We start from the raw sequence: 25379 nt of genomic DNA on the forward strand, positions 1-25379 counted from the left end.
GGCGATTGGGCCGGATCCGGCCCAAGGGCCTTAGGTTGCCTACCCATGCCATAGAGGTTGAGTCCACACTGTTTTGAGGCAGGAATCTGCCTCTTCCAGGGCAGATTATGGCTTCATCTAGCTCAATAATTCCCCACACTGACCTGCAAAGGCTCTCCAGGATTTTTGGCAGGGGCTCATTCCCAGTCCAATGTGGAGGTGCCAGGATTCGAACCCAGGACATTCTGCATGCGAAGCCGGTGTTTTACCACTGCACCATGGCCAATCCCCTCCTATGAGTATTTTCCCACCCTCCCCATTGGGGTACGCCATCTTGGCCCTTCCTTATCGGGGAAATGCTGCTTCAGTTTCCATCCGTTCCACCCTAGCGAAGTCAAGGAAAGCTACTTCCTAGGAGTTGTCGTTTATATTTGATCCAAGTTTTTCAATGGGGGTTTAGCAACTTCTTGTCTAAGCTACAGAAAGGAGAAAATACTGTATTTTTTGCTCCATAAGACGCACCTAGTTTTTAGAGGGGGGAAACAAGGAAAAAAATATTCTGAACGAAACAGTGGATGTATGATTTTTGTGGTTCATGCTGTGGCCGCAGACATGTGATTTGACGGTGAGTGTTGGGTAGCCCAATGCAAAAATCCTGAGGATCCATGTGGATCCGTGCTTTGTAACCACGTTTTTGCGCCATTGCAGCCCCACGAAACAGTGGGTGCCTGATTTTTTTGGTGCAGGCTGTAGCCATGGACATGCTATGTGATCTGATGGTGAATTTGGGGTGACCCAGTGCAAAAATCCTGAGGATCCATGTGCTTTTACCTCCCCCCTCCCAGGCAGCCTCCTTTATCGCTAGAGTCCCTTATCTGCATCCCAATCGCTTGCCGATCAGCTGCTCAGCGGCTTTGTTTCAACACCCCCTTCCCTCTTTCTAAAAAAACAACAACACAGCATGATCTGCTTTTTGCCCCTGGGCAATTCGGCTCCAGGGACCACGCATTCGCTCCATAAGACGCACAGACATTTCCCCTTACTTTTTAGGAGTGCGTCCTATGGAGTGAAAAATACGGTATGTGCCTCCTGTTCGGTATAGAGCCCCCTTCACTCCCCCATAGCGTTGCACCCTCACCTTCCCCTCTGTTTTGCTACGTGAGGTTTTTAAGCAGAGGTTCGACGGCCCTCTCTCAGGGGTGCTTTAGCTGAGATTCCTGCATTGCAGAGAGTTGGACCACATGACCCACGGCGTCCCTTCCAACTCGATGGTTCTGTGATGAAAGATGCTTTGACAGTGGTCCTAGCTTCTTTCGCGTTGTCCTTATTCCGCAAGCTGTCTTGAGGAGGGCTTGCATAAATAAAACTAAGAGGGAAGACAGGGATAGATACCCAGGGATGCCATGAATAGCAAGAGAAGCTTTCAAGCAGGAAGAAGAAGTAAGCTTATTTTCTGCTGCTCCAGAGGGTAGGAGCAGAGGAAATGGAGTTTCTGAATAAACACAAGGAAGACTCTGGGGAAAGGGCCCTCATCTTGCTTTATTGGCCGAGGGAGCCGGTGTACAGCTTCCGGGTCATGTGGCCAGCATGAATAAGCCGCTTCTGGCGAACCAGAGCAGCGCATGGAAACGGCGTTTACATTCCCGCCAGAGCGGTACCTATTTATCTACTTGCACTTTGAGGTGCTTTTGAACTGCTAGGTTGGCAGGAGCTGGGACTGAGCAACGGGAGCTCACCCAGTCGCGGGAATTTGAACCACCGACCTTCTGATTGGCAAGTCCTAGGCTCTGTGGTTTAACCCACAGCGCCACCCGCGTCCCTTACTTTATTTATGGCAATGTTAAATTTAAGTATCCTAGCCCGATGGTTCATAGGGAGGATATCCTATGAGAGTTGTCTAAGTAACGCGATGCCAAATAATTGAAGTTTGAGGAGAGATCATGAAGAAGTCGAGGAGGAAGTGACTACACCAGGATTTCCCCAACCTGGTGCCCTCCTCTTGTCATGACCTACAGCTCCCATCAGCCTCAGCCAGCAAAGTCAGGGGTCAGGGAAGATGGGAGTTGTAGTTTAAAACAGGAGGAGGGCACCAGGTTGGGGAAGACACCCTTCAGGACAGGAGAAGAGATACAGGCCACAGAGAGGCAGGAATATCAGGCCCCAGTTCACACTGCTTCATTTCGCCCGTTGAGATGGACCATTATTCAACTCATGGGTGAATTTGACTTTGCTGAGTCAGGTCAACAAAGAAGCATGGGGATTCTTTGAAAAACGGGATGAATCAAGATATGTTGCGGTTTGACATAGACAAACATCGGCACATCTGTCGGGTCTCTCCTGTATGCCAAAAAGAACTGAAGAAATTTGCCGGTGTTGATTTCCTGGGTGGGTTTATGGACAACCTCATAATGGCAGAGTTTTTGGAGAAGTGTTCTGAGTTGGCTAAAGAAAAGAGATGTAATGGCAGAACAGGTCAGCAAGAAAAACTTTCTGGTAGTCAAAATAGGAGATGGCAGGGGCGAAGATACAGGTATTCCCATAGGCGTGAGCGAACATCCTAGTTTTTCATGTCCTCTCCTCTGTGCTGTCTTCCTTCTCCTCTCAATAGATGTTTTATTGTGTTTTTAATATTTTTTGGGGAGCCATCCAGATTGGCTGGGGCAACCCAGTCAGATGGGCGGCATATAAATAATAACATTATTATTATTGTTATTATTAAGGTAGACAAAATGCTGCTTTGCTTGATGTGTAGGGAAAGACCCTGTAAAAAATAAAAGGAAGAGTCTGGTACTGTATTCCCGCATCATTTTACTTCCAGCTGACCAGTTGAGAGTAGATATTATCAGTGTTTCGTATCCACGATAGCCAGTGTTTTTAAGATACTATTTAGTGATTCCCCCGCCGCTGCCCTTCCCACTAAGGTCCCAGGGTAAGGTCCCAGCATTTAAAACAACTGATAATCTCCTCAAATAAGGTGGTTTCTAAAAACATGTATCTCAGGTGTCAAAAGCCAGGCTAAAGATGTGTATGTCCAGAAGCTGTACAGCAAAGGTGCCAGATGCATTTCTTATTTATTTTTCAAAAATATCTGTTTTTATTTATACTTATCCAAAGATGTACAAAAGTTCATACCCAATACAAAGTATCTTTTTAAAAAAAAATACACCGGAATAAAAGAAAGACTTTAAAAATCGAATCTAAAAAGGAACAGAAGCAAAAAGAAGGGCTGAAAGGGAAAACGAAAAGAGAGAAAAAGGAAAGGAAAAAAAGATGATAAGACTTCTGGTTCTCTGTCCTTCAACTAAATATAGTATTCACTGGTGCCAGATGCATTTCTGTGGGAGTTTCACAGTTTAGGGGCCACCACAGAGAAGGCCCTGTCGAGGGCACCATCCCCATAGAATCTGAGGACAGAGGAACAGCCAAGGGGGTGGTCACTGGTTACAAAATACTGGTGGTGAATATTACAATGATTCCCTGCTTGAGACTGGGCACTGTTGGCAGGCAGGACGCTGAGATAAAGGCACCACAAATCTCGCCCAAGGCTCTGAGATGCTCAGGGATTTTTCACCTCTCTAGGGCCTGGCATTCCTCTTCCCGAGTGTCTCTGGGGATACAATTGCCAACTATGGCCATTGGGAGTGGGAAAGCCAGTTCAGGATTTGACCTAATAATGATGATGATGATGATGATGATGATGATGATAATAATAATAATAATAATAATAATAATAATAATAATAATAATAATAATATTATTTATACCCCGCCCTTCCCGGTTCAGAAAACTGGGCTCAGGGCGGCTAACAACAAATTCAAAACACTTAATTGATGCAACAAAAAACCGCATAAAATACAGAGTAAAACATGAATAACAATAAATTCAGAATTCAAAAATCAATTTAGGGGGACGCAGGTGGTGCTGTGGGTTAAACCACAGAGCCTAGGACTTGCCGATCAGAAGGTTGGCGGTTCGAATCCCCGCGATGGGGTGAGCTCCCGTTGCTCGGTCCCTGCTTCTGCCAACCTAGCAGTTCGAAAGCACGTCAAAGTGCAAGTAGATAAATAGGTACCACTCTGGCGAGAAGGTAAACGGCGTTTCCGTGCACTGCTCTGGTTCGCCAGAAGCGGCTCAGTCATGCTGGCCACATGACCCGGAAGCTGCATGCTGGCTCCCTCGGCCAGTAAAGCGAGATGAGCGCCACAACCCCAGAGTCGGCCACGACTGGACCTAATGGTCAGGGGTACCCTTTACCTTCACCTTAAAAGCGCCCAGGAGATCTCTGCAGCATTGTGAGGTAGCCTGGCCTTTTTCCTTTCCGTCTCCCACCCACCACCTCCTCTGTCTCACTAAGCCTTCATGGTCTAAGGAAGCTGAGACTTCAGGAATCAGGGAAGGGAGAGAGCCTGGCTGCTGTCCCAGCTTGGCTGCAGTTTCCTTTTAAGCCAACCAGACAAATACTCGGATAATCCAGAAACAAAGTCAAGTGAAGGAGATCGCAAGCTCCAGCTCGGAGTGCGTTGGATTCCTCTTTTAGATGAGTCTGGTGTCGGGGGGGGGGGGGCGGCTTTAAAATATTGCTCCACCTACACGGGAAAGAGTTCAGACCAGTAGTTCCCAGGCTTTTTTTTTTTTTTTTTTAATTATTAGATTTTCCACAATAATAACAAAAACCACAAAGCAGAATGATACACAAAAACGGGGAAAAAGAAAAATACACCAATGAACGGAAAAAAGGAACAATAAACAGATAAACAACAACAAACTTACCGTAATTCTTTACAAATCCAACCTTTTAAATATCTTGGTTGACTTCCTCTAGTCCCTCCCTTCTGAGTTTCCTTGTAGTTGAAAGTAACAGCTTTCCAATATCATTATTAAACTAAAACAATTTCTAATTATAGTCCATCTTATTCACATTTCTTAATATTCTAAATCCCATTTATTTAATTATAACTTAGTTTAATCCTAAGCCTATTTGTTTCTTTCAAGTAATTTCTATTTTTTTATATTACAATATTTGTTCAAATAGTCCTTAAATTTCCTCCAGTCCACTTGTATCTCCTCTTCTGGTCGCGGATTCTTCCAGTCAGGTCAGCTAGCTCCGAAAAGTCCATCATCTTCATCTGCCAATCTTCCACTGTTGGTAGTTCTTGTGTTTTCCAATTTCTAGCTAGTAATATTCGGGCGGCCGTTGTGGCATACAAAAATAATTTAACATCTTCCTTAGTTCCCAGGCTTTTTCTGGCCAATGCCCCCTCCCTTGGTTCCATATACCCAGCCCCCGACCGTATTTTTAAAAAAGCATTTTTCAGAATAGCGCAATAAAATGAATCCTGGATTTGCAGGAGCTGCTCAGAAAAGAATGTACCCCATACTGTCAATTTCTTAGAATCATAGAGTTGGAAGAGACCCCAAGGGCCATCGAGTCCAACCCCCTGCCAAGCAGGAAACACCATCAGAGCACTCCTGACATATGGTTGTCAAGCCTCTGCTTAAAGACCTCCAAAGAAGGAGACTCCACCACACTCCTTGGCAGCAAATTCCACTGTCAAACAGCTCTTACTGTCAGGAAGTTCTTCCTAATGTTTAGGTGGAATCTTCTTTCTTGTAGTTTGGATCCATTGCTCCGTGTCCGCTTCTCTGGAGCAGCAGAAAACAACCTTTCTCCCTCCTCTATATGACATCCTTTTCTATATTGGAACATGGCTATCATATCACCCCTTAACCTCCTCTTCTCCAGGCTAAACATGCCCAGCTCCCTTAGCCGTTCCTCATAAGGCATCGTTTCCAGGCCTTTGACCATTTTGGTTGCCCTCCTCTGGACACGTTCCAGTTTGTCAGTGTCCTTCTTGAACTGTGGTGCCCAGAACTGGACACAGTACTCCAGGTGAGGTCTGACCAGAGCAGAATACAGTGGCACTATTACTTCCCTTGATCTAGATGCTATACTCCTATTGATGCAGCCCAGAATTGCATTGGCTTTTTTAGCTGCCGCGTCACACTGTTGGCTCATGTCAAGTTTGTGGTCAACCAAGACTCCTAGATCTTTTTCACATGTACTGCTCTCAAGCCAGGTGTCCCCCATCTTGTATTTGTGCCTCTCATTTTTTAATGGTGGTTTCTGGGTGGTGGTGGGTTGTTGTTGTAAATAGCCGATAAATTGGTTCCCCGGTCTACTTACTTATTCCACCTTTCCTCCAATATTTGCAGTGTCTCAAATATCAGTTGCTGGAAACCACAAGAGGGGAGAGTTGCTCCTGTGCTCAGATCCATAGCTGTCAACTCTTCCCTTTTCTTGCGAGGAACCCTATTCGGAAGAAGGGGATTTCCCTTAAAAAAAAGGGAAACGTTGATAGCTATCCTCAGATCCTACTTGCTGGTTTCCCGCAGGTGTCTGGTTGGCCACGGCGTGAACAGGATTCTGGACTCGGTGGGCCGGTTGTCCAGTCCTTCAAGGTACACTGGCTTTGAATATGGAGGTTCTCTTTTGGCTAACAGAGAGAGGCAAGAGTGGTAAATGTAATATGTAGCACAGAGAAGAGTAGCTCAGTCGGTGTAACATGAGAGTTGTGGGTTCAAGCCTTGGGTAAAAGATCCCTGCCTTGAAGGGGGTGGGACTAGATGACCTTCGCGGTCCCCACCTTGAGATTGGACCTGGGATCTTCTGGGTGCATTGCAAGGGCTCTGCCAGCCACTCTGCTATCTGCCGTGCCCCAGGGAATTGTGGGACCTGTAGTCTGGTGAGGATGCTGAGAAGGATATTTAGGGACTGCACAGAATTGCAGAATTGTAGAGTTGGAACAGACCCCATCTAGTCCAGCCCCCCGCAATGCAGGAATCTCAGCTAAAGCATCCATGAAGCTGATTTGAAGGTGTGCCGTTGAGAACCCGCTTCCATTCCTAGACCTCGCCATCATTAGAGTGCAAGTCCATTGCCCAGTGCCAATCTTGACATGTTCACTGCAGATGGTGACAGCCGTCACGAAATTAAAAGACGCCTGCTCCTTGGGAGAAAAGCAACGGCAAACCTAGACAGCATCTTAAAAAGCAGAGACATCACCTTGCCGACAAAGGTCCGTATAGTTAAAGCCATGGTTTTCCCAGTAATGACGTATGGAAGTGAGAGCTGGACCATCAAGAAGGCTGATTGCTGAAGAATTGATGCTTTTGAATTCTGGTGCTGGAGGAGACTCTGGAGAGTCCCATGGACTGCAAGAAGATCAAACCTATCCATTCTGAAGGAAATCAGCCCTGAGTGCTCACTGGAAGGACAGATCCTGAAGCTGAGGCTCCAATACTTTGGCCACATCATGAGAAGAGAAGACTCCCTGGAAAAGACCCTGATGTTGGGAAAGATTGAGGGCACAAGGAGAAGAGGACGACAGAGGACGAGATGGTGGGACAGTGTTCTCGAAGCTACCAGCATGAGTTTGACCAAACTGCGGGAGGCAGTGGAAGACAGGAGGGCCTGGCATGCTCTGGTCCAGGGGGTCACGAAGAGTCCGACACGACTAAACAACAACAACAAACCTTGACACTGGCCAATCAGTCAATCCTCCGCAATGTTTTCCAGGGAAGTTAAGCAAGTTCTCCAGAACTTAAGCAAGTTCTGGAAAACAAAAGATCAAAGGTCTGGCATTTTGGGCGTTGCAGAGAAGCAAAGTGGATGGTCTTGTATCAGGAACCTTAGCCAGCTATCATGTAGGAAACCATTTTTTTAAAAAAATAAATATTCATTTTTCTTTTTCATTCATTAAATACATCTCAAATTCTTAACATTTAGTATATATTTCCCCTCCCTCCCCTGCTAGGTTTTCCCCAACTTCCGTTTCTGGTTTGTTTCTCTTTTCATCCACTTCGCTACCTATCAGAAAAAGTTATTAATAACATAACATCAAACCTAATAAAAAACATAAAAGTAAAAAAATGAATACACCATAATATTTCTCTATCATCTAAACATTTTCTAATATTATCAATGTGAACGTTTATTTAAATCCTGCCATCAAGTCTATTGACTTTCATGTAGGAAACCCTTGAAGCCCATTCAGAAGTTTTGATTTGTGGTGATGGGTATGCATATGTTGAATTTCGATGAGGGCAGATTTCCCTGACTTGATCAGTGTAAACTCTCGCAATTCCAAGCTGGGTGCTCTTACACTCTCTCTGAGGAGATTAATCAGTCTAATTATTATTATTATTATTATTATTATTATTATTATTATTATTATTATTATTATTATTTTATTTATACCCTGCCCATCTGGCTGGGTTTCCCCAGCCACTTTGGGTGGCTCCCAACAGAATATTGAAAACATAAGGCAGGGATTATGGGAAACCTGTGAGCTGCCAAACATTGCTCTCGTTGGCCACTGGGCCTGAGGTGGGTTGATGGGGGCCAGCAACAGCTGGAAAGCCACAGCTTCCCCTGGAGAACGGGCCCCAAGATGAACAGGGGAAGCCATGTTCTAAGATGGATGAAATATACTCGGAGTCGAGAGTGGATTTCATGCTCTTTATTCAGCTCATAGTGGTGAGGAGGAATGGAAGTTCCCCCAGAATGTCTGCTTTATATACATTATTTACACAATGGGCTCCACGTGATTGGCTAATTCCGGGATTCTCCTGTAGGCCAATCAGGTTGTGGATTCACTTCCATCTGGAGCTGGATTGGGTGGCTCCTGCAGACCAATCAGACTGCTGCATTGTTCTAGGACCAATCAGACTGCTGCATTCTGAATCCTATTGTTCTAGGACCAATCAGACTGCTGCATTTTGGATACTATTCAACTCAGTACATAACAATGGACAGGCGTTTTGGGCAAAGTTGACGGGTGACTTTGGTGAACAATACGAAGGGACCTGTTGGATAAAGCCATTGGCCCGTCTTGAGCAGTATCCTGTTCTTGCAGTGGCCAAAACCAGATGTCCATTATGGGAAACCAGAGAGCAGGATCTGAGCGCAAGAGCAACTCTCCCTTCCTGTGGTCTCCAGCAGTTGGTATTCAGAAGTGTTTCTGCCTGTGGAGCATATTAGTCATTGTGGCAAGCAGCCATCAACAGTCCTCTCCTGTTGTTCTGTTATGTTTGTATTACCATATTTTTCGCTCTATAAGACGCACCAGACCATAAGACGCACCAAGTTTTTGGAGGAGGAAAACAAGAAAAAAAATATTCTGAATCTCAGAAGCCAGAACAGCAAGAGGGATCGCTGCGCAGTGAAAGCAGCAACCCCTCTTGCTGTTCTGGCTTCTGGGATAGCTGCGCAGCCTGCATTTGCTCCATAAGACGCACGCACATTTCCCCCTTACTTTTTAGGAGGGAAAAAGTGAGTCTTATAGAGCAAAAAATACGGTAGGCACCTAAACACGTCATTAACATTTCTTCAAATAGCAAAAGACCTGGCAAGGGAAAAACAGAAGAAGATGAAATCTGGTCCCACTCCAAAATGGGAAGGTTTTAAAAAATACTTTCCTTTTCTTTTGTACCAGAGGAGATCATAACGTGAGCCCTGTTCCAGTGTTCGTTCCTGAAATGGCCAGCTAGATTGGGGAGACTTAATGCTCCCTCTTAGGTGAGATGTGGTGGCAACCTTCCTGCCACCCAGAGAGGATGGGGCTTCATGTGAATGGAGTCTCTTCAATGCACAGAGAGTTTCCTCCATGAGGACTGGAACCCTGAGGGCACACATTGTCGTCAACAGCGTTAGGGTTCATGTGTTTGGAATTGGAGATCGGGAATGGATTCTAGTTGGGTGGAAGAGGTGGGAGTCAGTGGTATATTCAAGGGCTGTTGGTTTAGTTGTGTGAGATGCAATGAAAAGTCTCAGCAAAGAGCCACTGCTGTTGTGCCAGAACCTGAAATGAGAATCTAAGAATTGGAGAGTTAGAAGGCACCCCGAGGGTCATCTAGTCCAACCCCCTGCAAAGCAGGAATTGAAAGAAGAAAGCAGGACGGGGAGGATGTGATCTTGCAGCCTTCAAGTGGTCCATCTTGTAGAATTATAGCTCTCCAGCTTTCTCCCAAGCTGGTGCCCTCCAGATAGACTACAACCCCCATCGTCCAGCGCAGCTGCGCAGGCTGCGGATGATGGGAGTTGTAGTCCAAAACTCCTGTAGTCCAAAACAGCTTGGAGAAAGCTATGTTATGTGATTTTATTTTATATTTTTAATGGTAAGTTAAGAACTGGGGAGGGGAGACGAGGAGATGCAGCAGCCTGCAATTGCCAAGTAGGAGGGCAAGTGGAGCAGTACTTCCTAATTAAAATCTAATCCTCCCAAGCTTACAGTTCTAAGATTTTCATCAAGCCAAAAGCCTGCCGGCTTTGGGGAAGGAGGGAGGGCCTCCGCCTGAGTCTTGCTAGCTGATCAACAAAGCATATGGCTGGCTCCAGGCTTGCTAAGATGCTATTAAGGTGGTAGGGAGACGTTCTGAGCCTTCCCCCTCTGATGCAAAGGTTGCCATGGGCTAACCTTCCTGCTGCCCTATTCGGGGCATTTCCGCAGCACCGTTTTTTGTTCTGCAGAGCTGATGGTGTGCGCGGTTTCATTAACATAGCTGTCAACTTACAGATTTGAAAATAAGGGACCAGCAGCCTCGAAAATAAGGGATCAGCAGCCAAAATAAGGGATCAACAATTACTTTGATAAAATACATATTTTGTTGCATGCAAATGGCTTTAGATACCTATTAGGTCCATAAATTACCATATAGCATATATTCAACACACAAAAACAGCAACAGTTTGTTGTTGACAAAGCACAGCTGGACATAGAAAGGGCCCCATTACCTTCAGTAGCTTATTTAAGGGACATCATCAATAAGGGACAGCAGCGGGACATGGCGCTGGGATAAGGGACTGCCCCACCAAATAAGGGACGCTTGACAGCTATATTCATTAAGCTTTGGGTTTTATGCTTTAGGTTGCAGGAAAAAGAAGCGAAGGCAGTTGTTTGCCTTTGCGAAATAGCCCAGTGGCTGCACGACGCACGGGTCTGTAGCATATTTGCGTGGCATTTTGAAGCCCGCAGTTAAATTACCTGCCCTGTAAGGGTAGTAGGGAGCTTTGGGTGGTGTCGTGGCAAGAGTGTCGGGCTAGGCTGCGGGAGGGACCAGGGTTCAAATCCTGCCTCGGCCATGAAGCAGCCCTCTGGGTGACCTTGGGCCAGTCGCTGCTTCTCAGCCTAAGCCACCTCAAAGGGTTATTTTGTGGATTAAATGAGGAGAGGGAGAACCCCTTGTGCTACTTGGAGAAAAAAGCGAGGTGGAAATGCAATAATAATGAGAATAAAATGTGCACAGGACGAACAGCCGTGGAGTCATCTTTCTACTGAGGGGTAGTGGGTCTCCTTTTTTCCAATGGCGGGTTTGAACTGGGGCGAAACTCACTCCTGTCCTGTCTATGGCACTGGTAGAATTCACTGTGAAAAGACTCTATCAGTGAATTACCATAGGGCCATAAACAGAGCAGAGAAAGAACCACAAGATAATCTCCCCCCAAGAGCCATTTGGTCGCCCTTTTGCTAAAACTCACAGTGTTGAAGCAAAATGTGCATAAGGAAGGGTACAGATGTGGAATTTTGAGCGCCCCGGTTGACTAGCAAAGGGAAGGTTGAAAATGGAAGTGCTTGATGCACTTTGGAGCAAGAAGAAGGTTATATCTGGGACTGATGGGATTTGTAGTCCAAAACACCTGGAAGGGGGCTCATTTCTCTGCTCCAGGGCAATGTCCAGGCCTCCCTCACTCCACCCAATGATGCTTTTTGCACAGGGCTAATTAGTCAGCTATATAATATTTGCACCTGCTAGGAAGTTGAACGAGGCCATCCTGCCGTGAAACTCTTGTAACGTCATGAGCAATTTAACAAATCCGATGTCATGGGAAGGGGCCCCTCTGCGTCCTTTTCCAAGTCCAGTTTTGTTGCAAAAGTCGTGGAGGTTGGGATTTCTCGCTGTCGCTATTGGTTGGGCAGTGGCATCTGAACAAAACGTCCCAAAAGATGTCCATTTCCGCAAAGGTTTCCCGCGCTTTGTGTTGTAGAGAGAACGGGGGTCAGTTCTTCCGACTCAGCCGTCCTGTTCCAGGGAGGAGATCTGGAATCTGCCGAAAAACCCTCTGCTTGGCCCTTTTTGGCACTAGCACATTTTTGCTGTTGTATATATACTTTGAGCAATTATGTGTAGTGCCAATATGGGAGAAGATGGAAAACGCAACGATGTTTAGCCCTTGCCACCGCAGCCATCGGCATTTAGTATTTCCTTCCTTGTAGCTGTGTGTAGCGTGTCTTGCCAGATTCTGCCCTCGGTTCCTTCCTTACAATTTGGGGTTCCTTTTGCTCTTGTGTTGCATAGTTGCAGGTTCTACACAAATGAAAGGTTCCACGCAAAGGCAGGAATAGCCAGATGCACAAATATAGGGTGGGGGGCGCTTGGCTTGGCAGCAGCCCATTTGAAGTAAATGTAGGGGTCTTAGTAGACCACAAGCTGAACATGAGCCAACAGTGTAACGCAGCAGCAAAATAGGCTAATGCAATTCTCGGCTGCATCAACAGAAGTCTAGTGTCCAGATCAAGGGAAGTTAAGAGTATTGCTCTATTCTGCCTTGGTTAGAACCCACCTGCAGGACTGTGTTAGGTTTTGGGTACCACAGTCAAAGGGACGCGGGTGGCGCTGTGGGTTAAACCACAGAGCCTAGGACTTGCCGATCAGAAGGTTGGCGGTTCGAATCCCCTCAACGGGGTGAGCTCCCATTGTTCGGTCCCTGCTCCTGCCAACCTAGCAGTTCGAAAGCACGTCAACGTGCAAGTAGATAAATAGGTACCGCTCCGGCGGGAAGGTAAACGGCATTTCCTTGCGCTGCTCTGGTTCGCCAGAAGTGGCTTAGTCCTGCTGGCCACATGACCCGGAAGCTGTACGCTGGCTCCCTCAGCCAATAAAGTGAGATGAGCACCACAACCCCAGAGTCGGCCACAACTGGACCGAATGGTCAGGGGTCCCTTTACCTTTACCACAGTTTAAGAAGGATATTGACAAGGTCCCAACTAAAGAAGAGTGGCAACTTAAGTTGACAGTATATGCGCAGCTTGCAGACTTATAAGAGAACAAGAAGAGCATACGTTTAGAGAAGACTGGAAAACGTTTATTGAATATATGGGAAATAACTGTGTACAGCTGAAAACGGTGGCAGCATTAAGATAAAGTCAACAGTGTAAATAAGTTATGATGGATGTAATAATGGAATACTGAATGGTATAGTTTCTGTAAAATATTTAGGGATTTATGATATGTAAAATGAACCATGGAATGAGAAGGGAAGTCATTGATATCTTAAGGATGTTTAAATGAGTACTTTAAATTGTAAAACAGAAAATTTAATGAAAAAGGGGGGAGGGAAGGAAGGATATTGACAAGCTGGAAGGTGGGCAGAGGAGGGAAACCAAGATGATCAAGGTTCTGGAAACCAAGAACCTTGGTTTCCAAGGCTGATGGTTTCCAAGGTTGATGAGGAATGGTTGAAGGAGCTGGGTTTGTTTAGCCTGGTGAAGAGGAGAGCGAGAGGAGATATGAGAGCCACATTCAAATATCCGAAGGGCTGTCATGTGGAAGATTGAGGAAGCTTGTTTCAGAGGGGAGGAGCCGAACCAATGGATTCAAATGATAAGAAATGAGATTCTGACTAAATATTAGGAAGGATTTTCTGACAGTAAGAGCTGCTCAACAGTGGAACGGTCTCCCTTGGAAGGCGGTGGACTCTTCTTCCTTGGAGGTTTTTAACCAGAGGTTGGCTGGCCAGCTGCCATGGATGCTTTAGTTGATATTCATGAACTAGACAGTCCTTAAGGTTCTCTCCAACTCTGCAGTTCTGATTCCATGATCAAGTGATACCTGGGTGCCTGTCTCATAGCACTAGAACTTTTGGAGCTCCAGTGAAGCTGAATGTTGGAAGATCTCAGGTCAGATCAAAGAAAGTCCTTCTTTATGTGACACTTAAGTTAAAACTGTGGAACTTGCTCTCATAGGCGACACTGATGACCACTGTCTTTGTTGTTGTTTAGTTGTTTAGTCGTGTCCGACTCTTCGTGACCCCCTGGACCAGAGCACGCCAGGCACTCCTGTTTTCCACTGCCTCCCCCAGTTTGGTCAAACTCATGCTGGTAGCTTCGAGAACACTGTCCCACCATCTCGTCCTCTGTCGGCCCCTTCTCCTTGTGCCCTCCATCTTTCCCAACATCAGGGTCTTTTCCAGGGAGCCTTCTCTTCTCATGAGGTGGCCAAAGTCTTGGAGCCTCAGCTTCAGGATATGTCCTTCCAGTGAGCACTCAGGGCTGATTTCCTTCAGAATGGAGAGGTTTGATCTTCTTGCAGTCCATGGGACTCTCAAGAGTCTCCTCCAGCACCAGAATTCAAAAGCATCCATTCTTCGGCGATCAGCCTTCTTTATGGTCCAGCTCTCACTTCCATACATCACTACTGGGAAAACCAGAGCTTTCACTATACAGACCTTTGTTGGCAAGGTGATGTCTTTGCTTTTTAAGATGCTGTCTAGGTTTCTCATTGCTTTTCTCCCAAGAAGCAGGCTTCTTTTAATTTTGTGGCTGCTGTCACCATCTGCAGTGATCATGGAGCCCAAGAAAGTAAAATCTCTCACTGCCTCCATTTCTTCCCCTTCTATTTGCCAAGAGGTGGTGGGACCAAAGATTAAGAAAATTTTTAGACAAATTCGTGAAGGATGTGTCTATCAGTGGTTGATAGCCATGACGGTTGTGTTCTGCCTCCCCCTTTGGTCTGATCTGGCAGGGTCGTCTTATGTTGTTATGTTCATAAGGAATGTGGATTTCACTTTTGGAAAATTAAGTGATGGACCTCAGGTGGCTTTGGAAAAAGAAAGTGGTTCAGATAAATTCATGGTGGTCAGGTTGGCTGTCCATGAGAGTTACGAGGAGCTTCCTTATTCAGACACAGTCTACCCCTGAATACCACTTGTTTTTTGGGGAGCTCCTTCCTGTGGAATCTCTGAAGGCAACTGGTTGACTCCGATAGCAAGCAAGATGGAGGACTATATGGATCTTTAATCTAACCCAGGAAGCCAGTTCTTATGATTACCGCAGCAGTGCGTATCTTGCAACCATGCCGTCAAGCACAGACATTTGCATTAGAAATTTCAAAACTGTTGGGTGGCATTTATCCAGAGCGGACCCATTGAAATTGCAAGCATGGCTACGTTAGGTGTATTAATTTCAATGGGTCTACAGAGAAAAGTGGAATAAAAAAATATTAATTTAGCAGAGGCTGTTACTCTTTGGGGAGGGGCATGTGCCACCCTCAGTTTTCATCTCTGCCCATTCTGAATGGGCGAGCTGGGTACCATTTTATGGCAATGCTCCAAACATTATAACTGACGAGGAAAGATTGTTGTAGTATGACATAGGTTTGAATAGCGCACAGAGCTAGATTGTGCACAAACTGTGCATTTAAAGCACACACACCCCAAGAATTCTGGGAACTGTAGTTTGCTAAGGGCGCTGGGAATTTGTAGCTCTGTGATGGGTAAACTGTGGTTCCCGGGATTCATTGGATATGTGTGGCAATGTTCTTTAAAATATGTTGTGTACACAACCCTATAGCATTAGGAAGCCTCACAATAGTTAATTTTGCAAAACTGGGACAGAATCTTATTAAATGTGATTGATAACCTGCAAAATGAGAATGAAATTGGAAGACACCAATCTCACTCCGTTACCCGAAACCGCTCTAGCAGCCAGGGAGAGCTGGTACAAAATCATCTGTCCCATACACACACATTTGCTCCCTATATTTCAAAGGATTGGCTGGAATTGCATAAAACCTGTGCTCTGTTTTCGGCTGTCCGTATGATTAATATCATATACAGATGTCATGAACGGTTCAGAAAGCTAGACCGGAGTACTCCTGTCTCTGTTAGACAAGAACAGGCAGAGGAAACTCCTGACTGCTGCAACGTACCTTCATCCAGCGCCCGTTCCTTACTGAACTGAATAATGAACACTATCCACACAACTTATTCCGCTTCTGTTTTAAAATAAACAATAAATAAATAAATAAACCAGCCCTGTTGAAACACTTGACGGTAAATCGCCAAAGGCTTCTAAATAACTCTGCTGGCACAGGTGATGATCTGAGCCAGCCTTCCCCAACCTGGTGCTCTCCAAATGTCTTGGACCACAACTCTCCCCAGCTCCAGGTAGCCTGGCCAATTGTGGTCCAGATCAGGTGAGGCTGGTACAACATTGCTCTCAGTCTTACAGGTAGAAGATGGCTCAGCAGATGCCCGTTACATGAATTTGGGTTTCCAGGTGCTACTTGGTGGCCATACCCTCTCAGCAACAGGAGAAGACAAGTGTTGGTTTCTGTTTGTTCTACATTTAATCTCTATGGAATATGATCCAAGCGTTCTTGTTTTCTGATATAGTAACTGGAGTCTGCCGTGCCTTTTCTCCATCAGGTTCGATGTAAACCTGACTCCTGGCTCTGCATGTACTAGATCTTCCACTGAACTGAGCTGGTTTTGCCAATTAACTGATTAGTTTGATTCCATTTTATGGGTTGCTTTCCATAAAACCCCTCAAAGCGGTTTTACAATAAAAAAATAAACCAACAATAAAAACAATTTCATATGTAAAAACAATTAAATCCCATTCTATGAATACAAACAGTTCCACGTGCACGAACAATTAACAACAATTTCATAAGTAAAAACAATTTTGAGTAGGCTGGGATAAAGATCTCTGCTGAAAAGGCTTGTTGAAAAGGGAAGCTCTTCAATAGATGCTGAAGAGGCAAAAGAAGCAGTGTTTGTCTGATATTTAGTAGGAGACCGTTCCAATGAATAGATGCCACTACAAAAGAATCACTCCTAACTTCTCTTAGCTTGAGAATTGGAAGAAGCAACTTCTCCCAGTTCAGGCCACTTTGGAATGAGCTTCTTCTCTGGAGTTGGAAGGGGTATTCCGATTTGGCTTCCGAGAAGTGTTGTATCAAGTCGCTATCAGTGGTGCTGATCCATTGCTTAAAACAGCAAGATGTTTTCCATTGTCTCCCCATTCTTTTGATATAATAATAATAATAATAATAATAATAATAATAATAATTTATTATTTGTACCCCGCCCATCTGGCTGGGTTTCCCCAGCCACTCTGGGCGGCTTCCAACAAAGATAAAAAATACACTGAAATGTCACATATTAAAAACTTCCCTGAACAGGGCTGCCTTCAGATGTCTTCTGAATGTCAGGTAGTTGTTTATCGCTTTGACATCTGATGGGAGGGCGTTCCACAGGGCGGGCGCCACTACCGAGAAGGCCCTCTGCCTGGTTCCCTGTAACTTGGCCTCTCGCAGTGAGGGAACCGCCAGAAGGCCCTCGGAGCTGGACCTCAGTGTCCGGGCAGAACAATGGGGGAGGAGACGCTCCTTCAGATATACTGGACCGAGGCCGTTTAGGGCTTTAAAGGTCAGCACCAACACTTTGAATTGGGCTCGGAAACGTACTGGGAGCCAATGTAGGTCTTCCAAGACCGGTGTTATATGGTCTCGGCGGCCGCTTCCAGTCCCCAGTCTAGCTGCCGCATTCTGGATTAGTTGTAGTTTCCGGGTCACCTTCAAAGGTAGCCCCACATAGAGCGCATTGCAGTAGTCCAAGCGGGAGATAACCAGAGCATGCACCACTCTGGCGAGACAGTCTGCAGGCAGATAGGGTCTCAGCCTGCGTACCAGATGGAGCTGGTAAACAGCTGCCTTGGATACAGATTTGACCTGTGCCTCCATGGACAGCTGTGAGTCCAAAATGACTCCCAGGCTGCGCACCTGGTCCTTCAGGGGCACAGTGACCCCATTCAGGACCAGGGAATCCTCCACACCTGCCCGCCTCCTGTCCCCCAAAAACAGTACTTCTGTCTTGTCAGGATTCAACCTCAATCTGTTGGATTGTGGATTTGAGGATAGTGAAGAGTGGAAGCAATATGGAAAAGGCTGTAAGATGTCCCAAAAGTCTGGAATTCTGTTGCTATAAAGTGAGTTCGATTGCCGGTCACAATTTTATCTGGCATGCCAAACCAAACAGGTATTCTTCAGCTGGGCAACACCAAACGTCAAACATTAAAAACGTCCCTAAACAGAGCTGCCAATCAGGTAAGGATGCAGCCTTCACCAACTCCAGATATTTCAGACTTCAAACTTCTATCAACCCTGGCCAGGGTGGCTAGGGCTGATGGGAGTTGTAGTCTGAAGTATCTGGAGGGCACCAAACTGGTGAAGGCTGATGTCATGATTAAAGGTTTCTTGCATTGTCTTGATCTGTTTCTTTTGCAGTAGTCGCAGGTCAAAGGTTTGTTTTTTATGTCACTCTCAATATCAGGCCAACATACTGTCTTCCTGGCTTGCTCATGGCATTTGGTTACAGATGAGGTTACTTTGCTTGCATATCATGGTGCAATAATACGGTTCTCCCTGGTTTATTAGGCCTTCCAATTTACTCAGTTGTCCTCAGTCAACAAATTGCCTCCAGGCATTGCTAAGGTATTTAGTGTAAGACTTGATCTTTGTGAATAGCCATTGAGATTTGATAAAGGCTGTTTTTGGGTGCTGGGAGAGAGCGCATGTATAGCATAAAACAGTAACATTTCCCTCTAATTCAGCGGTTCTCAACCTGTGCGTCCCCAGATGTTGTTGGACTACAACTCCCATGATCCGGGAGCTCTGGCCTTGCTAGCTAGGGGTGATGGGAGTTGTAGTTCAACAACATCTGGGGACCCAAAGGTTGAGAAAGGCTGCTCTAATTTGTATTGTGGGGCTTCATGACAAGGGGGTGGCTGCTACTAGGGATGTAAGGAGCCATCATTATTTTCTGCATGCAGCACTGTTTCCATTCGCCTGCATTTCATCTTCTGCCACAAACTGCACGGTTGACGTTTTCTCCGATTCAGCACTAGAAAGTGGGTTTTCCAGAAGAAAGTGGTAGGCAAAGCAGAAAACCACTCGGATCTGCGCTTAGAAAGCACGGGGAAAGTAGCAAACCACTCAGACTCGTCCTTTCCAGGAACAGGAAGAGTGGATGAGCCCCTTGAGTCAGACCATTGGTCCATCCAGTCCAACATGGGGACGACCTTTTTCAGTTTGAGGCCCACATGCCTTTCTGTGCGACCTTCTAGGGGCCATTTCTTCTTCTTCTTCTTTGGCAATCATTCATAGCTGAGTAAGATTGTCTTCCATAAACACCGTTTTAACAAGTCCATAAGTGACTGTGGAGGCCAATTCTGGATCCACACATCCTTCCACAGTGGGGACATAGGTTTCTGCGCTGGAGTTGATCACGGTGTGGATTTGCCAAGCGTGCCTTCCTCTTAGCACGTTTCTCCCTTGCGTCCTGAGTTCGAGTGTCTTCAAAGCCCATGACACCTTTGGCAAAGGCTGTTCTCCAACTGGAGCGCTCGCAGGCCAATGTTTCCTAATTGTTGGTGTTTATACTACATTTTTTAAGATTTGCTTTGAGAGAGTCTTTGAACCTCTTTTGTTGACCACCAGGGACACAGGTGGCGCTGTAGGTTAAACCACAGAGCCTAGGACTTGCCGTTCAGAAGATCGGCGGTTCGAATCCCCGCGACGGGGTGAGCTCCCGTTGCTCGGTCCCTGCTCCTGCCAACCTAGCAGTTCGAAAGCGCGTCAAAGTGCAAGTAGATAAATAGGCACCTCTCCGGCGGGAAGGTAAACGGCGTTTCCGTGCGCTGCTCTGGTTCGCCAGAAGCGGCTTAGTCCTGCTGGCCACATGACCCAGAAGCTGTAGGCCGGCTCCCTCGGCCAATAAAGCGAGATGAGCGCCGCAACCCCAGAGTCGGTCACGACTGGACCTAATGGTCAGGGGCCCCTTTACTTTTACCTTTTTAGCAAAACGCTTTCCATTTTTAAGTTCGGAATAGAGTAGTTGCTTTGGAAGACGATAATAAGGCATCCGCACAACATGACCAGTCCAACGAAGTTGACGTTGAAGAATCATTGCTTCGACACTCGTGATCACATGTCCATAGTGAGCAAGGGGAGAGGCGAAAGCGGCCAGAGTATCACATGTAAAAGTTTGCTTTTGTACGCTGAGCTAGTTTCTACGCACAGTCACACAACTCTCTCCATCCAGAGACACATCCCAGCTAGTGCTGGTGAGAGGTGTGGCACAGGAAGAATTGGGGGGCCAGATAGAGACTTCTGGGGGCCTGTGCTTGGTGCACAGCCCTGTGGTGCACACCATGCCAGAACAAAGGCTGTTTCTGGTCACCATGAATTACACCGGCGAGCACAATTTGAACAATGAGCTGTCTGTGCATTATGTAAACCTGATGCCCATTTCACACCAAAGGTTGTTCTTGAGCTAAAGGGTCCGTCCCTCTTACACCCTCCTTCCTCTGTTCCTCCTATCATGGGAGCAAGAGCGGTATAGTGGTTAGAGTATTGCAATAGGGACTAGGGAGAGGCCAGGGTTCAAATTTCCAGTTAGCCCTGCAGCTCACAGGGTCACCTTGGGCCGCCCATTGCCTCTCAGCCCAACCCTACTTCACAGGTAAAAAATAAAATAAAATATAAAATAAAATAAAATAAAATGGGTTGTTGTGGGGTGGGGGAGTTAAATGGAGAGGTGGAGAACTATATCCATCACCTGGATCTCCTTGGAGGAAAAAAGGGTGGGAGATAAACTCAATAAGTAAAATAAATGAAAACATGCTCATCCGATGCCCTACTTTAGATGCTTTAAAGGTCCATTCGCTGTATTCTTTTCCCGACCCACCCTTTGGGAGAGACCCATTTTCTTCTTTAAGCTGCTGCTCTTGAGATTTATTTTATTTCATGATTCCCTGGTCGTTTTCCTCCTCGCCATGCACTCCACAGCCTCTTGCTGTCCCAAACGCCCACCTCGCCCCTGACTTTGCTGCTCATCATCTCGATGTCGGGGAAAGTGGATCAATTCCCGGACACCCGCACAGATAGATCTTCCTGTCAATTTTTTCCTGCACTAGCTCAGCCGCTGCCCTCTCCATTTCTTCCTCTTCTTCTGAGAACCGGGTTGCAAAACCGCAAACCAGAGAACCAAAAGCCTAATGGGCTCTCTGACGCCATCGGCTAGGAACCAGTTCAGCTATTTTCTTATTTCCCACGATGGCTGCACATCAGGAGGGCATCAGGTTAAGTTCGCATCCACTTTTGATGACTCACATCTCTTTCTTTTCTCTTTATTGGGATGGCTCCGCAGGTAGAGCATGTTGTTGTTTAGTCGTTTAGTCGTGTCCGACTCTTCATGACCCCCTGGACCAGAGCACGCCAGGCACTCCTGTCTTCCACTGCCTCCCACAGTTTGGTCAAACTCATGTTAGTAGCTTCGAGAACACTGTCCAACCATCTCGTCCTCTGTCGTCCCCTTCTCCTTGTGCCCTCCATCTTTCCCAACATCTGGGTCTTTTCTAGGGAGTCTTCTCTTCTCAGGAGGTGGCCAAAGTCTTGGAGCCTCAGCTTCAGGATCTGTCCTTCCAGTGAGCACTCAGGGCTGATTTCCTTCAGAATGGAGAGGTTTGATCTTCTTGCAGTCCATGGGACTCTCAAGAGTCTCCTCCAGCACCAGAATTCAAAAGCATCCATTCTTCGGCGATCAGCCTTCTTGATGGTCCAGCTCTCACTTCCATACATCACTACTGGGAAAACCAGAGCTTGAACTATATGGACCTTTGTTGGCAAGGTGATGTCTCTCCTTTTTAAGATGCTGTCTAGGTTTGTCATTGCTTTTCTCCCAAGAAGCAGGCGCATGAACCCTCTTAAATCTCAGGGTTGCGGGTTCGAATCCCACAGCGGGCAAAAGATTCCTGCATTGCAGGGGGTTGGACTAGATGACCCATGGGGTCCCTTCCAACTGTGCAATTCTCAGATTTCATCACTCCCTTCCACGCAGGCATTTTGCTTTGTAAGCGCCTCGGGGCAGGGAATTGCATTTCTGCAGTGCTTTTGAATGCTGATGCCACATCCATTAACATGACGATGTTGAATAATTCGGAAGAGGGTTGTTTTTAACGCAAGGCCCTTTGGGAAATTAGCATGTAAAGTGGGGGTATTTAAAAACAAAACAAAATAAATCTGTTTTTTAAGAAAATCCCCGTCCTCAGCACTGTTGTCGCCACAGAAATTACACGGAACAATTTGGGTTCCTGGGTGCAGATGCGAATTCTCTTTCCCCATCCATGTTGAAAACCTGTTCCATAATACTGAGATGAGAATATGCGAGTGAATATTCTCCATTTGCCTTATTGCAAAAACAGATTTCTCATGCTGGATCAGGGCATTATTGGGAGGTTGCCAAGGGGTAGCCATGTTAGTCTGTTGCAGCGACGAAGAACCATATGTAAAATTCTGAGTAAATTTAAACCGAATATTTAGACTTTTAAGCTGCCGTGAGATTTATTAGGAGAGGCTACTTGAGGAAAACATGGAGAAACGCCGGGAAATGGCTACGAAGTTATTTCTGCCTGCCGTTACGGTTGCAGGCCAGGTTTATTGAATGCCGCAGTTTAAATGGCCTCCTTCTCTGTCAGGTTCAATATGGCTGCCGAAAGTCGTGTCATAGGCCATCCCTTGTGCTGGATGATGAGGGGAAATAAGAAAATAGGACTGTCGGCTGTTCAAGGAGGGTTGACATGAGGAGCCAAGTTTTCCTGAAAATGAGCCGGCAGCTCTATAGGAAAGAACCGAGTCGGAAGCTGAGGAGACGGAGGCCATTTTGTTTTCAGTCCCTCAGGATGAAAAACCGCCTAAATTAGCAACTCGTGGTTTTCGTTTGCTTGTTGAAGAGGAGTAATAAGCTCTGCCGTTTTATCCCCTCCACGGCGTGAAAACTAAAAGGGTGGCAAGGCTCCCCCTCAGTCCCTTCTGGGCTGTTGGAGGAAGAGCGAGAGGGCGGCCATTTTGAAAAGAAGCCATCTTGACTGAGGTGGATGGAGACTGGGAAATGGCCGCCTCTGACAGGAATCGAGGAACGAGAATGGTGGGGTTTTAACTCCTCAAAAAGAGATAGCTGGGGTTTTAATTATTTAATGCCATTGATCTGGCTTATTATAGGATTTCTCACCCGGCCTTCAACCATATCAGGTCCTAAGGGCAGGCTGCAGCAGTTTTTTGAAACCAGATAAACATTTTTTTTAAAAAAAATTAGAAACCAACTTGGGTCCTGTTGACCACTTCAATTGGCACAATTGCAGGTGCCCCAAAAATGTCCATTTCACGTTTGTAAGTACTTGGTCTTTTAGTGTTGTTGCAGCAGCAGCAGCAGCCTGTGGAACTACCTGCCTCATGATAACAGGCACGTGCCTTCAATGTACTCTTTTTGGCGTCTGCTAAAACCATTCTTGCTTAGACAGGCCTACCCAGATGCTTAGAAGGTCAAGGTCATTTTAATCTGCCTTAGTATTTTAACTTCTGCATGTTTTTTAAAGTATGGTTGTGATTTTTTTCCTGAGTGTTTTTGCTTTGTCTATTTGTAAACTGCTTTTTTTTCCCTTTTACAGTCCGCTAGCGGGATGTAAATTTAATGGAAGGAAAAAATACTGTTTGAATTGGGAAAAGGAGGTTGTTATAAAAACACCCCTTAGCTGTCCAAGGCTGGAGTTGCATCTCTATTGTTTTCATTTTCTTTTCATTTCAAAACTTTATAACCCGCCTGCTAGCCCTGTAAGGTCTATCAAGATGGCTTATCCTGGAACAGGGGGGGGAAATACAATCCAAAATGCATTATTATTATTATTATTATTATTATTATTGAAAGGAGCCCGGCATAATGTACAAGAGGCAAGTTAATATAATATGATAACCTAAAATGTACAGGAAAATACACACAGGCACACACTCCACCATAAATAGCAGCATTTAAAAAGCTTTGCGAGAACAGAGCTGTCTTGCTTTGGTGCCCAAGACAAAATGGAGGTCCCTGGCGGGCCTCTTTGGGGCGGCTGGAGTTGTGCCACTACCACCAAAAAGGCCCTGCTTCAAAAACTCGGCGCTGTTACCTCCTGTGAAATGGAAACTGAAGCAGAGCCAGGGGCGTAGGAAGGGGGACGGGGGGTGTAAAAAATTAACAATTACTGCCCTACTAGGGCGGTTCATAAAAAACTTTTTTTTAAATGCCTGCTCCAAAGGTCTTATCTTACTACACCAGGGATTATATAGCTATACCTGAAATTTCATGCATTATCAGTTAATATCTAGACCCTCCTCCACGAAAAGAACTGTTTACTTGGCTGTTTTCATCTGCTGTGAACGCTGAAATTTCAAATCAGTGGAGCCAAAACACAATCCATCCTGTAGATTTCAGTATCTGTCCACAGTCGCCTCATTGTTATCAGAGGCCCATAATCCACATTGCAAGAAATGTGGTAAAACTATTTTTTCAGGCAAAAAAAAAAAAATAAATCAATGTTTGTGGGGATGACAAGAAATTTCCCACACCTTGGAGAGATAAAATTGAGATACGGAAATATGGAAATATCGATGAGAGGCAGGACTGAGATTTGGAAGTGCTTTGAGGTCCAGACTGTGGGAAGCCGTAAAATCAAAATTACAATTCGGAAGACAATTGGATTTTTTTATTTTTATTGGATTATGATTTGATATGTTAATTGGATGTTTTTTATTGGAGAATTAATAAACGCTCTAACAAAAAAAAAAGGAAAGAAATTTTCCACACTGGGTACCACCTGACCTTCCTACGCCTCTGAGCAGAGCTCCCTAGTTATCTTAAATAAAAACTGGGGCAATAAAACAGGAGATAAAGCACAAAAGCACTTTCTGCCTATGATGCATTTGGCCCAGATTGGGCCAGGGCAGAGATCAGCTGCTAGACTCCCTAGGACCAAATCCGCCCGCTTTCTCCCCAGACCCATAAGGTGAATGTTAGTGGGCCTGATGGCTGCGGCCATCCACTTTGGGGGACACGTCTCTTGCACGCCGGACTCGACTTAGGGGAAGTTTTTAAGTTTTAGGACTTGGGGAAGTTTTTAATGACGGATGTTTTGATGTGTTTTTGGATTAATTTGAATTTTATTGAAGTTATTCACAACACAAATCTACTACAGCAACAACTGAGACAAATAAAGCCACCACCGTAACATCTAAAACTTTACAACAATACGCTTACAACAAAGAAAAACGAAATAAAGGACTTCCTTTATCCTGTACACGGCTTCCTTATTTACTTCTTATAAACTGTTTCCCGTATAGATAACTATGATTGGCCATCTCAAATTGTAACTTAAGAACCATACATCCTCCTGCAGGAATTAATCGAAACAAGCCGGGTGGTTATTTGGGGGCACTGCTTTAAGGTACCGTATTTTTCGCTCTATAAG

The 25379-nt window shown here is 45.7% G+C and overlaps 1 long non-coding RNA gene across 1 annotated transcript in view; it reads left to right on the plus strand.

Moving 5' to 3' along the window:
* The window catches only part of LOC144329102 (uncharacterized), a 40980-nt gene that overhangs the window by 14114 nt on the left and 1487 nt on the right, over positions 1-25379 (plus strand). The window lies entirely within an intron of this gene.

The sequence above is a fragment of the Podarcis muralis genome, chromosome 10 (assembly GCF_964188315.1).
Source record: "Podarcis muralis chromosome 10, rPodMur119.hap1.1, whole genome shotgun sequence".
Classification (NCBI taxonomy): domain Eukaryota; kingdom Metazoa; phylum Chordata; class Lepidosauria; order Squamata; family Lacertidae; genus Podarcis; species Podarcis muralis.